Source organism: Jaculus jaculus, chromosome 1 (assembly GCF_020740685.1).
Source record: "Jaculus jaculus isolate mJacJac1 chromosome 1, mJacJac1.mat.Y.cur, whole genome shotgun sequence".
NCBI classification, from domain to species: domain Eukaryota; kingdom Metazoa; phylum Chordata; class Mammalia; order Rodentia; family Dipodidae; genus Jaculus; species Jaculus jaculus.
The window spans coordinates 174,676,552-174,693,505 of NC_059102.1; the positions used below are offsets into that span (position 1 = coordinate 174,676,552).

General features: G+C 47.2%; 1 protein-coding gene across 2 annotated transcripts in view; it reads left to right on the forward strand.

Annotated features, from left to right (window-relative positions):
- Positions 1 to 545: 545 nt before the first annotated feature.
- LOC123455506 (golgin subfamily A member 2-like) overlaps positions 546 to 16,954 on the forward strand; it is a 36,829-nt gene continuing 20,420 nt past the window's right edge. The window contains exons 1-6 of one of the 2 annotated variants that reach the window (XM_045136286.1): positions 546 to 641; positions 4,584 to 4,773; positions 5,469 to 5,631; positions 10,488 to 10,576; positions 10,962 to 11,135; positions 14,277 to 14,764. The gene's annotated coding sequence lies outside the window, so the exon portion shown is untranslated. The remainder of the gene's footprint in view (positions 642 to 4,583; positions 4,774 to 5,468; positions 5,632 to 10,487; positions 10,577 to 10,961; positions 11,136 to 14,276; positions 14,765 to 16,954) is intronic. The other variant, XM_045136291.1, reaches the window with a different exon arrangement.

Sequence of the window (16,954 nt, forward strand, 5' to 3'; positions counted from 1 at the left end):
GAGGCGGCTCGGCAGGAGGCCAGGGTTAGGGTCCTTCCTCCCCGGAGCCCCGCTGCTCAGGTGACCCCGTCCCGGGCAGCAGCCGGGCCCCGCCCGTGGCGTTGCCTGGGAACCCGCGGGCGTGGGCGTCCGGGCTCCGGGCTTCCGGGCCGCGCGGGCGCTGGCGGGGCCGCAAGCGGCGGGAGGAGCGCTTTGGGTCTCGGGCGCACGGCGGCTGTGTGGGCAGCGTGCCCGTCGTGGAGCCGCTCCTCTCCTCTCCTCGGCGCCGCTTCCCGGGACCCCGGCCGTGGGGACGGTGCGTGCGGTCCGGTCCCTCGCTCGGCAGCCGCGGACGACCCGAGGAGAGCCGGGGTTCCGCCCGAAGTCCCCGCACGACTCGCGCCCTGGCCGGGGAGAGCCGCCTCCCGCGCAGCTGCGGCTTCACCGCGGCCCCTGCCGACTGCTCCGCGCCGTCCGTCCCGCCGGGTCGTTTCCGGGGCGGCCGCCGGCACGTGCTGCGGCCGGTGCTGTCCGCGCGCCCGGGGCGCTTGGGGACGAGCGGACACCGGGCCTGCGCGCCGCCCCTGGAGCGTGGCCCCGGGCAGCGGCAAAGTGACCCGGTTCCCGGCGGTGAAGTCTGCGGTGGGATCTCTCAGGCTAAGGTAGGCTCCCCCTACTTCGGCCCCCGTTTCTTAGCTCCCTCCCCCCTCTGCCCCGTCTCCAATTTTTCCTTGCGAAGCGGGTTTTCCCGCCCGGAACCTGATGGAATATACATGTGTGTGTATATATATCTATGGCGTTGACAGTACTTTAGTTTAAAAAGTAGTTAGTATTGGGTCTTACAAAGTGTGGGCAGAAAATTAACATCTATTTTGCAAACGTAGAGAACTTCATGTGAAATGTAAGTTACTCAGAAATAGTCAGATTTAACCCCGGGTCTATTTCTCATGCTTCAAGCGGTTCTGACTTTTCTGCTTGAAAACTGGGTTCCATCTGTATGTGTTTTGAAGCCTGCTTTTCCTCCTGGACTTCATGGCCACGTTCCGGGGCTGCACCTGCCTAACTCTTCGCAGCTGTACACGTGGTCTGCTCCTCTCCTATGCGCTGCACAGACCAAAGCGGCCTTAGAAGAAACCCCCAAACCTTCCCCTCTTTTCTGAAGTTCTATAGTGCTCCTTTAAGTAGAATTTTGGTTCCTAACTTGAGCCCTAAGTAATTCTCTCTGTAGAATCTGCAATCCTCAAAGTAGAAAAAAACCCAAAGCAACCAATTTTCTCTCATTCTCCTTCCTTCTCCCTATAAGGAATATATTACTCGTACCATCTGCTGTACGTTATGTTGTTTTTTTTTAAAATTTTTAAAATTTTTATTAGCATTTTCCATGATTATTAAAAAAAAAAAAAATCCCACGGTAATTCCCTCCCTCCCCACGCCCTACACTTTCCCTTTTGAAATTCCATTCTCCATCATATTACCTCCCCATCACAATCATTGTACTTACATATATACAATATCAACCTATTAAGTACCCTCCTCCTTTCCTTTCCCTTCCCTTTATGTCTCCTTTTTAACTTACTGGCCTCTGTTACTAAGTATTTTCCTTCTCACGCAGAAGCCCAATCATCTCTAGCTAGTATCCACATGTGAGAGAGAACATGTGGCGATTGGCTTTCTGGGCCTGGGTTACCTCACTTAGTATAATCCTTTCCAGGTCCATCCATTTTTCTGCAAATTTCATAACTTCATTTTTCTTTACCGCTGAGTAGAACTCCATTGTATAAATGTGCCACATCTTCATTATCCACTCATCAGTTGAGGGACATCTAGGCTGGTTCCATTTCCCAGCTATTATAAATTGAGCAGCAATAAACATGGTTGAGCACATATTTCTAAGGAAATGAGTTGAGTCCTTTGGATATATGCCTAGGAGTGCTGTAACTGGGTCATATGGTACATCAATCTTTAGCTGTTTTAGGAACCTCCACACTGATTTCCACAATGGCTGGATCAGATTGCATTCCCCCCAGCAGTGTAGAAAGGTTCCTCTTTTTCCACATCCCCGCCAACATTTATGATCATTTGTTTTCATGATGGTGGCCAATCTGACAGGAGTGAGATGGAATCTCAATGTAGTTTTAATCTGCATTTCCCTGATGGCTAGTGACGTGGAACATTTTTTTAGATGCTTATATGCCATTCTTATTTCTTCCTTTGAGAATGCTCTATTTAGCTCCATAGCCCATTTTTTGATTGGCTTGTTTGATTCCTTATTATTTAACTTTTTGGGTTCTTTGTATATCCTAGATATTAATCCTCTATCAGATATATAGCTGACGAAGATATTTTTTCCATTCTGTAGGTTGCCTCTTTGCTTTTTTCACTGTGTCCTATGTAGCGCAAAATCTTTGTAATTTCATGAGGTCTCAGTGATTAATCTGTGGTTTTATTGCCTGAGCAATTGGGGTTGTATTTAGAAAGACTTTGCCAAGACCAACATGTTGAAGGGTTTCCCCTACTTGTTCCTCTAGCAGTTTCAGGTCTAATGTTAAGGTCTTTAATCCATTTGGACTTAATTCTTGTGCATGGAGAGAGAGAGAAGAATCTATTTTCATCCTTCTACAGATATATATCCAGTTTTCCCAAAACCATTAGCTGAAGAGGCTGTCTTTTCTCCAATGAGTATTTTGGGCATTTTTATCGAATATCAGGTGGCTATAGCTACTTGGGCTTGCATGTGGGTCCTCTATTCTGTTCCACTGATCTACATGTCTGTTTTTGTGCCAGTACCGGGCTGTTTTTGTTACTATGGCTCTGTAGTATAGGTTAAAATCAGGTATGGTGATACCACCAGCCTTATTTTTGTTGCTCAGTATTATTTTAGATATTCGAGGTTTTTTGTGATTCCGAATGAATATTTGGATTGTTTTTCTATTTTCATGAAGAATGCCTTTGGAATTTTGACAGGGATTGCATTAAATGTGTAGATTGCTTTTGGTAAGATTGCCATATTCACAATATTGATTCTTCCAATCCAGGAACAGGGGATGTTTTTGCACTTTCTAGTGTCTTCTGCAATTTCACGCTTGAGTGTTTTAAAGTTTTCATTGTAGAGATTCTTTTCTTCCTTGGTTAGGTTTATTCCAAGGTACTTTATTTATTTATTTATTTATTTATTTTATTATTTTTTTTGATGCAATTGTGAATGGGAGTGATTCTCTGATTTCATCCTCTATGTGATTGTTGTTAGCATATATGAAGGCTACTGATTTCTGTGTATTTCTTTTGTATCCTGCTACATGGTTGTAGGTTTTGATCAGCTCTAACAGTTTGCTAGTAGAGTTTTTAGGGTCCTTTCTGTATAGAATCATGTCATCTGCAAATAATGATAACTTGGTCTCTTCCTTTCCAATTTGTATCCCTTTTATGTGTGTCTCTTCCCTTATTGCTATGGCTAGGACTTCCAGAACTATATTAAATAATTAAAGTGGGGACAGTGAACACCCTTGTCTCGTTCCTGATTTTAGTGGAAAAGCTTGCAGTTTTTCCCCACTTAGTAATATGTTGGCTGTAGGCTTGTCATAAATAGCTTTTATTATATTGAGATATGTTCCTTCTATTCCCAGTCTCTGTAGGACTTTTATCATGAAGGGATGTTGGATTTTGTCAAATGCTTTCTCTGTGTCCAATGAGATGATCATGTGATTTTTGTCCTTTAACCCGTTTATGTAATGTATTACATTTATAGATTTGCGTATGTTGAACCATCCCTGCATCTCTGGGATAAGGCCTACTTGGTCAGGGTGAATGATCTTTTTGATATACTCTTGTGTTTTCTTTGCCAATATTTTGTTGAGATTTTTTGCATCTATGTTCATGAGGGAGATAGGTCTGTAATTTTCTTTCTTTTGTTTTTTTTTTTTTCTATCTTTGCCTAGTTTTGGTATCAGGGGGGTGCTGGCGTTATAGAAGGAGTTTGTTAGAATTCCTTCTTTTTCTATTAACTGGAAAAGCTTAAGAAGCAATGGTGTTAGCTCTTTCTTAAAGGTCTTGTAAAATTCAGCAATGAATCCATCCGGGCCTGGGCTTTTTTTAAGCTGTTCCTATAAGGAATATACTACTCATAACATCTGCTGTACGTTCTGTTGTTTTCTTGAGTGCATTTTGAGATTGGAAAAAATACTGTGTAGGTTTGATTGTATTTTTTAATTTATCGTTTAAATGGATATGTTCAAGAATGCATCTTATAAGGATGTCCATCTGTCACAAAAAATTCTTTGTAATTATCGCCTTTAAGGAGCACCTCACATTATATCCCAAGGGCATACCATTTTACTCCACCAATTTCCAATCACTGAAAAAAGTTTTCAATTTCTTATGGTTACAAAGAAGTGTGAGTTTACCATCACCTCGATCCTCATGTACAGCTCTTAAAACATGCCTTACTTATGTGGCTGTTTGCCTGTGCAGAATGTGCACGGGATGGAGTGTCTTCCTGGTGACAGGTTCCCATGGTCTTTCTCAGTCAGGCACAGCCAGCGTGAGGGGCTGTGGGCACTTGAAGCTCTGCTGATCTGTTCCGTACCTCCCGTCTCCCATGGCTTTAGGTACAGGTAGTCCAGTCCCTGGCAGCCTCCAGGAAGCAAGCTGCAGAAAATCCTGTGGTCCCCCCAAATGGCAGAACACCCATGAGGAAGAAGATGGACATTCCTGAAGGGGAAACAGTGACCCCTCGGCAAAGAAGTGGATGTGCCGCCTCCCCAACAACTGGCTCGCAGAAAACCCTGTTCTCCACAGGTAGGTCTTGCCACGGCACCACACTGCAGGTCCCCAGTGTTGACACTCAAAAAGATGGGTGCTGAGGAGAAATGGAGTCTCAGGGACTTCCTTTAAGTGGTTTTATTTGTTGATTCAGTTGAGAGAGAGGGAAGGATAGAGAGAAAAAAGCTGTGTGTGTGTGTGTTTGTGTGAGAGAGCGAGAGAGAGATAGAGAGAGAGGGGGGGAAGGAGTGGGAGGGCACGCGCGTGAGAGAACAGCAAATGGGCACACTAGGTTTTAGCCACTACAAACAATTTGCAGATGCGTGTACCACCTCGGGCACCTGGCTTACAGGGGTCTTGGGGAATCAGATCTTGCTTCTTTGGCCTTGCAGGTAAGTGTCTCAACTACTAAGCCTTCTCCCCAGTCCTCAAGTATTTCCTTTAAAAAGGAAGGTAATCACACCTATGTGGAAAGGTTTGTTCCCTCGCCTCTTCCTCAATAGTATTTATGTATTAGAGAGAGAGAGGAAGTCAGAGAGACTGAGTATTGGCACGGTAGTGCTCTTGCCACTGCAGACGAACTGCAGACACATGGGTCTCTAGGTGCCTCTGGCTTTAAATGGGTACATGGGAGTCAAACCCAGGCCATCAGGCTTTCAAGCAAGTGCCTGTAACTGCTAAAGCACCTCTCCATTCCCCACAATAAACTTCGCTTGTTGGGCTCCTTCCAGCACAGGTGGTGCGGAGGGAAGGACCAGGCCTGCTGCTTCCTCCCTAGGGGTTGAGGGGATGATGAGCATCGGAGGACCCAGAAACCTCTCCTGGCCACCAGAGAAAAACCACACTGAGTCTCGGGAGACCTCTCCAAGCAGGAAATCAACTTTATTGTTACAGGTAGGTGTTTATGTAATGTTGAGAAAGAAGGCAGAGACTTTAGGGTGGGGTGAGATGGAAGAGCCAATAGCACACTGTGAACTTTGAGATGATTGGTTGTAAGTGCCCATGAGCAGGAGATTCTTAATTTCCTGTGCTGCAGTGGCAGGCCAGAGAACATTTGGCCCCCTGCTGAGTTCTAAGTGCCCACAGGCAGGAATTCTAAATTCCTGTGTGGAAATAGCAGGCCAGGGGCCAAGCCCCCTTCTGAGTCATAGCTGGGCAGAGGCAGTTAGGCTCAGGAAGTTCCACTAGGCCTCATGTCCTGGCCTCACAAGGCCCAACACTTCGCTGGATGCCCTGCCCAGATATTGGAAGGGACCTGCTTATGGAACTTGAATTTTTCACCGTATTAAGGGGCCACATCACCCCATAGGTAGAAGGCCTTATCTCAGTGGACAGAGGTCAGGAAAGCTTTCTGAAGAGGTACCCCCTGAGACCAGAGGCTGTGGGAGGAGAAGGATGGGTACAAGGCTCTGAGAACAACGTTCTTGGTCCACTGAGAAGCTGGAGGGCAGTGGGCCTGGAGAGAGAAAAAGGGTAGGAGGCAAGGCAGAGAGCGGCTTTGTCAGCCCCTCAGACTTGTGGACCTTGAGGTGATTTGCACAAGCTTGAGCAGAAGTGACCATGAGGACCAAGAAGAGGCAGGCCACTGTAGTCATTTATGCAGCGCTGGTGGAGGATGTGGGAGGGAGGGGAGTAGCTTTTGGTGTGTTTTGGCAGAACCCACCAGGCCCAGTGTTGGATTGCAGGGTCAGAAAGGCTCTCAGTAGTCGAGGTCTCTTGCTGGGTGGACAGAGGAGGTGCTGTTCTCTGAGATAGGGGCAGGAAGATCAAGCATGCCTCGCGAACTTCCCGGGGCAGAAGTTAAACTTGAGATTCCTAAGCATACCATTTCTGCTTGCTAAGCTCAGACTCCTCAACTGGGGGAAAAGCAATGAGGGGACAACCTATTTGTCTAGCTACTTGGAAGGAAGTAGCAGGAGCGAGGCTTCCCAAGGCTCCTCAAGAAGCACTAGCCATAAATCTCAGGGTATCCTGCCCCCCTGCCCACTCACCTACATACAGTTGGACATAACGGCTGCCCACCCACACGCCCATACAAGCTTTTGTCCCGTGCCTCATGTTCTAAGACATAGGCAGCTTGGGCCTGTCCAAGCTCCTCCTTGGTCCCTAGAGGACAATATGGCAGCCTTGTGACTGTGGCTCCCACAGGGTTCCTGACACACATTTCATGTGATTGCTTTTCATCCATACTGGGTATTTCTAACATCTGTGTTGCCTGAGGGTCCCCTGCTCCCCACTTCTCAGCCTAAGGCCACTTATCCAGATACTGGCAAGGTAAGGAGTTGCAGGTGCCCTCAGGACAGAATTTCAGGGAAGGCACTTGTGGATGATGACTTGCTGGGACAGACATAGTCTGTCCTTGACACACAACCAGAGCGCAGCTCTAGGCCCTGAGCTGGAACAGAGATGTGTCTGTAGCCTGCCAGCATTGTCAGCGGCGGCAGGTACCCAGACAAAACCCCAGCTGTTGCCTCCAGCAGCCCAAGGACTTCCTTATCTTTTAGGGCCCTTGTCTCAGGTAAAACCCATGATTCTCAGCTTCGCCACAGGGAGTTCAGGAGGCCCCAGTATGAAGCTGATTTGCGAACACAGAAAGATGCGTGAGAATGGGTAAAGCACAGCTGAGAGCGTGGGGTGGGCCCCTCGGGGGAGTCACGACTGAGAGCCTCGCTTTAGCCACAGTCACCCTTGTGTTGGCTCTCAAGTTGCATCTCAAAGGGTTGCTAAAAAACCTTTTGCTTTTCTGTTCTACTTTCTCCATATGGTAAATGAGATCATAGGGTGGTTCTCCAAGTGCCTTGAATGGGGTTATAACCTGTGGTTTAGGACATCTCTTTTTCACTAAAAGGTGTTTCTGGTTAGAAGCCTAGAAAATTGTACTTTTTCAGATGAGAAAGGAAAAGGCCTTAAACAAATGTCATTCATTGTGCTGGAAATCCTGTTCTCAGCTGGACAGAGGCCTCAACCAGATTTCCTGTGGGAGGGACTCCTTTCCCTGCATGTGTCTCCATGGCATCCTCTATTTTTTCCATGCTGCCTGCTAATGGCTGGGGTGAGGAGCTGCTCATACAGCTTCGCAGAGGTCATTGGTGCCCTGCACTGAGAAGTGCCTCCTTCCCTCTGCTTCCTCCGTTCACTTTCTCCCATCAGTTGGAACTCAGTGATGGGGTCACCAGCTCGCCTTCCTCAGTCCCCAGTTCTCCCCACTGGGTCTGCATGAGAACTCACAAGAAGATGGCAGGAAAACACTGCTTACGTGGTGACTGGGAATGGCCCAGGCCTTCAAGGTTTAGGTTGTGTCTCCTCATAGATGGATATTATGGACTTTATTCTAGAGCTCATGTCACACTTCTCCCTAGTCTCCCTGCTGAGACACCATGCTGGGACATCTCAGCTCTTTGTACCTGGCTTCAAGCTGTATTCTATTTGGTGTCATGAGGATGGCCCGGAGAGTCGCATATCTGCTTCGGACAGTGGCGACTCCATGCCCCTTCCCTTTGCTGGGGAAAGGTTCCCGGCTGCCTCATGGGATGGGCTGCAGGATGAACCTAACGGCAGTGCTTTGGGCTCCTCCGTTTCCCTTATGGACAATGGCTTGGGTACATCCACACTGTCCAGGGAAGGAGTTTCCAATTCCAGCTGAGAGGACCGTTGGCCTGAGTCTCCCTCCCAGGCAGTTTTCGTGGGGAGCCTGAGCACTATCTGGGGCCCTCTGGAATCAGGAAGGCTGGGCTATTGCTACTGCCTGTGCTACTGTGTGTGGAGTTGGGTGCTAGGGCCCACTCTTGATCTCTGTGGGTTTCCTCAGGGGAAAGGGAATAGCCAAGAGGGAGAAAATGCATGAGAATGAGGACATGATTGCGGCCCTAGAAGTGTAGCCCCCCATGTGCAATGTTGGTAAGCCTCCCTCCATTCTGCGGGAGGCAGGAGAGCCCCCAGACAGTGGTGTCTGCTGGAACTCCTCTAAGAAAGCGCCCATCACTCCCACTGGAGTCCTCTGGTCAGCTCCCCACCCACTCCAGCGGCCTGTTGTTGAGCACTCCCTCTGCTCAGGAAGCTAGGGACAGCCAGTGGCCAACCCAAAGTTGCCAATCTCTAAAAAAAAGCACCCATTTCCATACTTTACAGACCAAGTGGGGGTTTCCCTGCGAAACACAAAGCATACTGAGGCCTCGCTCCACCTTGCTTTCCAGATGACTTCAAGTCCCTGGGTATTCAAACCTGCCTCGTTGGGTACAGAACACCTATCCTAATGTACCTGTGGTGGGATCTTAGTGGTGATCCAAGATGTTCTGTGAAAAGAGCCTTCTGGGTTCAGGATTGGGACTCTCATAGATGTCAACAGATCTTAGCAGGGGCCATGAGACTCATACAGTCAGAAACTCCATCCTGATTAAGTGACCTTGGGGAAGCCAGGGCATGTCATGGTGTCAGCAGTAGTGATGCTCCCATCCTGTGAGGTTGATGTACAGTCATAGTGCAGTGCAGGCTCGGACCGTACGTGCTCAGTCATAAATAGTAATGTTTAGACTGCTGTGTAACAGGTGTGCTCAGTTGACAGCCCAGGGCTCAACTGCGTGGTTTAGAAGTAAGTTTTACTGGAACATGGACATGCTCATTTCTTTACACACCGTCTGTGGCCTCTTAAGACACTGCACCCGAGTGAGTGGTTGCAATAGAGACCATATATCCACAAGATTGATTTTCTCCAGAGCAGTTTATGGGAAAAGTTTGCTACACATAGCTTTAGACAAGGTATTTTTTTTAAGGTAGGGTTTTGCCTTATCCCAGTCTGACCTAGAATTCACTATGTAGTGTCAGGGTGGTTTCAAACCCAGGATGATCTCCTTCCTCTGCCTCTGTAGTGCTGGGATTAGAGGCTTTCACCACCATGCCTTGCCCCTTTCCACATTTCCTTTTGTATTTTATGTTTTGGTTTTTGAGGTATGGTCTTACTCTAGCCCAGGCTGGCCTGGCATTCACTATGTCACATCAGGATGTCCTTGAACTCACAGCAGTTCTCCTATGTCTGCCTCCCCTGTAATGGGACTAAAGGCGTGCGCCACCATGCCCAGCATTTTCACATTTTCCTTGAAGTTCGCCACACCCCGTGAGCCAATGGTATTGCGTCAGTTCCTCTTTTGTTACTACGACGGAACACCTGGCAGAATAAGTGAACGGAAGGCAGACTTATTTTGGCTCCTGGTGTCAGAGGATTGCATTCCATCATGGAGGAGGTATGGCTGCGTGTGTGGAGTGGGAGCCTGTGGCAGAGACTCCTACATTCCTGAAGTAGAGAGTAGGGGGAAGCAGGAGCAGAGCCATGACCTTCCACGTTCTCCCCTAGTCACCTAATTCTGCTGCCTTCTCAAGTGCTGCACAGCCTCTCACAGTGATGCCACCAGCTGAGGAACACACGTTCAGAGTGTGCGCCTGTCCGCCACATTCCTGATTCAAACCGTAGCAGCTGTCATTGTCCTCAGGGACTGGGGAAAGACTCAGTGTGAAGCACACTCACAGAGATGTGATCCTCCTGTGAGGTCCTTCTCTTGGAGTGCTAGGGACTCTGAGGAGGGAGATACCAGTCCCTGACCTGAATGGCACCTCTGGTGGCTCCGCACTAAAATTTCATCATAGTAGAGTCCATCTCCTGAGAAGGAGCTGTGTCCCTTCACAATAGGCTGCCCCTCTTTCTAACTCCTGCTTCCTTCTAGAAGAGTGGATAACCTGTTTGTTTTCTGCCCTTGGAGACGCGTACCACATGGACTGCATGGACTTGATCCTCTTCCTGTATGAAAAGACCTGGCAGGAGTGCCTGCTGCATGTGCGAGAATGCAAGGTGGGCACCTCTCTCTGCAGTCGTGGGAGGTGGGACCACGGGCTGGGACCTGATGTTCTCCTCCCAAGTCTCCGCTTCCACTAAACCCTTTTCCAGGAACGCTGTATGCAGTGGTGCATGAGTATGTAACTGTAGGGGTGAGGTTGGCCCCTGGGCTATGAAATGGCATTCAGGAGAAGGAAGAAGGCCCAGACTGAGATAAGTGAGGTGGTGCGGCCCCGTGACGGGACACCTAGGAGCACTGGGGTACCCAGAGCCAACCTTGAAAAATGGTTGCCATGTGGTTACTTCTGTCCTTGGAGACAAGGAGCTCTCATGGGGGGGCCCTCCTCATGGCCGGGCCAGTTGTCCTTCAAGGACCCTTCTCTTGGTTCTTCCACGGTAGAACTCCTTTGAGGCTTTGGCTAAGCAGACAAAGTGGCAGAGCTTCGACCTCTTCACATACTTCCCGTGGTCTGTGCAGCTGTGGGAAGAGCACCAGCGCGCACTGTCGATGCAAGAGGGGGAGCTGGAGAAGAGGAAGGGACACCAACGGCAGAAGACCCACCTGGAGAGCCCGGTGAGCCAAACACTGAGGAACCCAACAGGGAATGAGGAATGGGCCAAACTCCACCTGCAGGCTACCTCAGGGAGCTCAGGCAGGGTTCAGATGAAGACAGACAGACAGAACCAAAGAGCTAAAGGAACAAAACAGCATAAGCAAAACTGAACTCAAAAGTCGTCCCAAATGTAACATACTCTGTTTAAAACATAAAGAGATGAGAAAACTGAAACCTCCTTGGTCATGGAGTTAGATGGGAGTAGCAAAGCTTTGGCACCAGGTTGCCGCTTGTTCGAGTGTTGGAATCAAACCTGTCAGTAAGAGAGGGCACAAGAAACAGAAGGACAGAATAGGGAACATTGTGGATGGTAAAATCAGGAGATAAAGGCTGGAGAGATGGCTTGGCAGTTAAGCCTGTGATGCCTAAGTACCCAGGTTTGATTCCCCCATACCCATTTAAGCCAGATGCACATGGTGGTACATGTGTCTGGAGTTGGCTTGCATAGCTGGAGGTCCTGGTGTTTCCATTTTCGTTATATATCTGTCTCTTCCCACACACTTCCTCTTTTAAATAAATAAATAAAATGTAGGAAAAATTAAAAATCAAGAAGTCATTAAAGAAGGTTTTCATAAGTTGTGGTATGCTGCCATACACACAACGAAAGTGCCTTTTGTGCATAATGTTCCAAGAGAGGAATGTGACAAGTGTCTTGGGATTTATACCTGATGGTCAAGGTGTATTGATGCCTGGAGCGAATTCCAGAGTTACAGATGTCCACTGGGAGGCAAAGTTCACTAAGAACAGGTCTCCCTTTTAGGAGTAGTTTCTCGGGGGGTACAGCTGGTTAGACCCCCAATACAGTAGGTAAGCTCCCTTCCGGCAAGGCAGGATGGCGATGGCAGGTGGCTTCACATCTGCAAAGCCTGTGCCAGCCTGAGCTCTTCCAGTCCACTGCCAACTCTTCAGTTGATACGACTGTTGAATTCCAGTAGTGGAGGTCTGTAACTCACATAGGTGGTCTGACCAGGTGCAATGTAACTTTCCAGAGGACACAGGGAATAGATCCAAGTTCTCACATATGGGATCTGATAGGATATCAGTCACATTTTCTTAGTTTCTTTTTTTTTTAATATTTTTTCTTTTATTAGAGATGGAGAGAGAGAGAGAATGGGTGGACCAGGGCCGCCAACCACTACAAAGGACCTCCTCCATACTCATGACTGCCTTATGCATCTGGCTTGCATGGATACTGGGAATTTAACCTGGGTCCTTAGGCTTTGCAGGCAAGTGCCTTAACTGCTAATCCATCTTTCTAGCCCCAATCTCATTATCAAAAGGAAGAAGGGGGCTGAAGAGATGGCGGCTTAGCGGTTAAGTGCTTGCCTGTGAAGCTTAAAGACCGTGGTTCGAGGCTCAATTCCCCAAGACCCACGTTAGCCAGATGCACAAGTGGGCGCACACATCTGGAGTTCATTTGCTGTGGCTGGAGGCTCTCGCGTGCCCATTCTCTCTCTCTTTCTCTCTCTCTCTCTGCCTCTTACACTCTCTATCTCTGTTATATAAATAAATAAACAAAAGAAAATTTAAATAAAGAGGAAGAAGGGATATCATCCTGGAGGAGTAAAATGTTCAGGAAAGAACATTCCAGGAACAGAAAACTTGGATGTGTGTGCTGGAAAGAATAAGGTCGTTTATCGACTTGGTGTCCTTTTTTATGAGGAGAGGGAGAATTGGCACCCCAGGGCCTGTAGGCACTGTGGTCACGTTCCAGACATGTGTGCCACCTTGTGTGCTTGTGCCACCGTGTACATCTAGCCTCAGTGGGTTTGGGGGAGTTTGGGCATCCTTAGGCTTCTCAAGCAAGTGCCTTAACTGTTAAGCCATCTCTCCAACCCATTGGTAGGTATCCTTTTTGTAGAAAGCAAGTACCAGGACTGCCTAGCTGTCTGTATGTCAGTGCTAGACATAAGATCCCTGCACGTCAAGCTCTGAGATTCCACCTGTGCTCCTCTTGGTGGGTTTTTTCCCTGAGGAGGTAGGGAGACTGCCCGAACCAGTAGATCTATCTTGATAAGCTCCTGGACCAAATGAGGCAACAAAGTCATGAAGAAGCACTGAGGCTACAGCTGGAAAAGACCACAGCTTTTTGGTAGAACATGAAGTGAAGGTAGGCTGAGCAGAACCCCAAAGACAAGGAGGGAAACCTGGGTTCATGCTCAAGGTTACACTAGCCTGCACAGTTTGCCCAGCAAGCTTCAGCTAAAAACTCTGGTTCCAGTTTTGGAGAACATTGTGATCCTTTGCTGCTTTGCTTTGGACAGACACAGAATTTTCCAGAGATAATTTTGCAGAGTTTATAGGGTGAGTTTCAAAGCAATAAAAAGTCAAGAACTATGAACAATTTGAACAGGTGGTGCACACCTTTAATCCCAGCACTTGGGAGGAAGCGGTAGGAGGATTGCTGTATGTTGGAGGCTACCCTGAGACTACATAATGAATTCCAGGTCAGTCTGAGCTACAGTGAGACCCTCCCTCAGAAAACAGAAACAAACACAAAAAAATTTTGGAACAAATGTGGTCTTGGTTAAATGAAGGAACCATCAGCTCCTGCAAATATATATTCCCCTCATTTCTGCCCAACAATTCTTTATATGGGTATACACATTCAAACACGTGGATAATTACACTAATATAATGTTTCTAAAATAGGGGACAGATTTTACAGTGCAAATTATTGTGTAATTGGAACAATATTTCACTTCAGTGACCATGTAGAATTAACATAGATACATGATTTTACTTTATTTATGTTTTTCTGGTTTGTGAGGGAGGGTCGCACTGTAGCCCAGGCTGGCCTGGAATTCACTATGGAGTATCCAGTATTAAAGGGGAGAGGAGGCCCTTTTACCTAAAGAGACACAGTGCCTTAGGACTGTCCTGGCATTCAGTAGAAAGTCATTGATGGTCCTTTAGGGACTTCTGTTTTTCCTCGTAGTTTTGTCTGGGGATGTGATTTTCAGATTCAGGCAACCAGGTCACTTTTTTACAATTGAAGTCCACGTCTCCTTGGTGTTCCTTTGTACATAGGTGGGTTGGAGACCCAATCCAAGCAACCTGGTCATTGCCTGTCCTTTTGCTTTTATATTGGTCACCAACAGAAGCCAAAGAAGAGCATATCCTAAAAAGATTGCAGATACCGAAGAAAAGGAAAGAGGCTCAACTGGAAATGAACAGAGCTGAAGGAAGCTTAAGTCAAGAGTCAGGTTCTGATAGGCCAGCTGAAGAGAGAGAAGAAAAAGGTCAAGAAACAGACTCCTCCATAGCCTAAGCGGGGTTGAGCCATCCGGACCTGTTCCCGTGGTTTGTTGAGATGAAGGAGTCCAGAGAAGATGGTGTGCAAGAACCAGAAGAAACGCAGGGAGAAAGAGAGAATGCCTTAGAACCATACCGCGTCCTGGAAATTGTGAGGATTATAAAAGGGCAAGAAGAGAAAGAGGAGGAGAAAAATGAGAAGAAAGAAGAGAAGGAAGAAAAACAGGAGGAGGAAGAAGAAGGGCAAGAGAAGGAGGAAGAAATAAAAGAGGAGGAAGAGCAGAGAGAAGAGGAGGACAAGAAGGAAGATCAAGAGAATTTATACAAGGATCAAGTAAGGCCACAAGTAGCACATTGTTTCTTTTGTTTATTGTGGATGTGTCCCTCATATAAGTTTGGTTCTACAATGGCTCACTCTCCATAGAGTTGTTTAGACGGGTCCATTCTCTCTCCCTCTATCTGTCTTTCTCTCTGTGTCTGTCGCTCTCAAATACATAAATAAAATTAAAAAGAAAAGGCAGACAGGAATGTACTGTTTTATTTAGTTAGGAAGGATGCACTTCTCTTTATAGCAATGAGGCTGTTTTTAAATAAATTGTTTATCAGAGACAGACAGGGAGAGAATGGGTGCACTAGAGCTTCCAGCCTCTATAATCGAACTCCAGATGCATGCGTCCCCTTGTGCATCTGGCTCACGTAGGTCCTGAGGAATCGAACTTAGGTCCTTAGCCTTCACAGGCAAGTACCTTAATCGCTAAGCCATCTCTCCAGCCCAGCAATAAGTTTGAATTTTGCCTTCCTGTTCGTATATCCCTGTAGCCTACTCCGGAGTTAACCATCAACTACATGACTTTCATTGCCTCCCCTTTTACCACACAGATCACCTCAGCCTCTTCTGCTTCACCTCAGCCTGCTCACCCCTTGTCTCCTCCTGTTCTCTGTGTGTAACATGAACTTAATGAGTAAAGCTCCCCTTCAAGGGTTTCCAAGTGACTCATCAGTAAAGTTTGTCCACAAAACCATTACTTAAATTCTATGTGGACAGAATGGCACAGGGCCTTTTTCTTGTATGAGACTTCTCTTTGAGCAAGGATCCCAAACTCAATGCCCTGCACATGTATAAGAGAAAGTGTTCTGAAGACATGTGTAAAATAATGACAAGCGTGTAGTCACTACTCAATCCCAGCCAAGGACACTGTGTAGCAACCCAGCTCAGAAGTCATATACCTTCTGAAGTTTTACGAGAAATTAGGGGCTGGGGATGTAGCTCAGTTGGTAGAGGGCTTCTTAGCATGCACAAAGCCCTGGATTGACCCAGCAACCCACAAGGCAGGCATGGTGAATATGCCAGGAATCCCTGCTCTCAATAGGTAGAAGCAAGAAGTTCAGAAGTTCAAAGTCATCCTCAGCTACATAGTGAGCTTGAGACCCAACTGAACCATGTAACACTGGGTCTCGAAATTAAAAATGAATGAAATAAACCAACAATTAAAAAAAATCAGAAGCCACTATGGTGATTTAGCACCGTGATTCACTCCTTGCCTAGTGTGCAAGTGACTGTGGGTTCATTCCCTCAAATAAAAATAAGTAAAGAAGGAGCAAAGGACTGCTGAAGGAGAGACGGAGCTGCCCAGGGCAAGGAAAGGCGCTCTCCGGGGAAGCTACCATGTGGTCACCTAAGTTGAGTGGCATTTTCTTCCTCATGGTTTGGAGGGATACAGTTTATTATGACAGGAGATGCATGGCTGAGTCAGCAGGTCATAATGGGACTGCAGTCAAGATGCAGAAATGATGCATGACTGAGCGCAAGTGGATTCCTCCTTTTCCAGTCTTCATTCCCTCCAATCCCCAGCTCTTGGAATAGCACTGACCACCGTCAGGGTGGGTCTCTCCCCCTCAACTCAGCCTCTCTGGAAACACCCTTACAGACAAGCCCAGTGGTGTGTCTCCTGGGTGACTCTAAGTCCAGTCAAGTTGACAGTAATGATTAACCATCACAGCACACTGTGGACAGTGTCCATTTCTATCCATGAGTCATGATGGGCACCAGTCATGGCAGTGTTGGCAAGGCATGCACCTTTAAATATTGTTAATTTCTTTTCTTTTTTAGTAGTGGGTTTGGGGGAGGTAGAGTCTCACTCCAGCCCAGGCTGACCTGGAATTCACTATGTAGTCTCAGGCTGGCCTCAGACTCACAGCAATCCTGCTACCTCTGCCTTTCCAATGCTGAGATTAAAGGCATGTACCACCATGCAGGGCAAGTATTATTACTTGCTGTCTATAATATTCTTTTAAGGAGAATTTGTAAGGTTCTAAAGAATTATAATCATTATTATTATTGTTTATTTGTTGTTGTTTTCAAGGTCAGTTTATTATTGCAGCCCAAGCTGACATGGAAGTTACTCTGTAGTCCCAAGCTGGCCTTGAACTCATAGTGATCCTCTTACTTATGCTTCCAGAATGTTAGAATTAAAGGCGTATGCCACCATGCCTGGGTAAGAATCAGAATCATAATTAACACGTC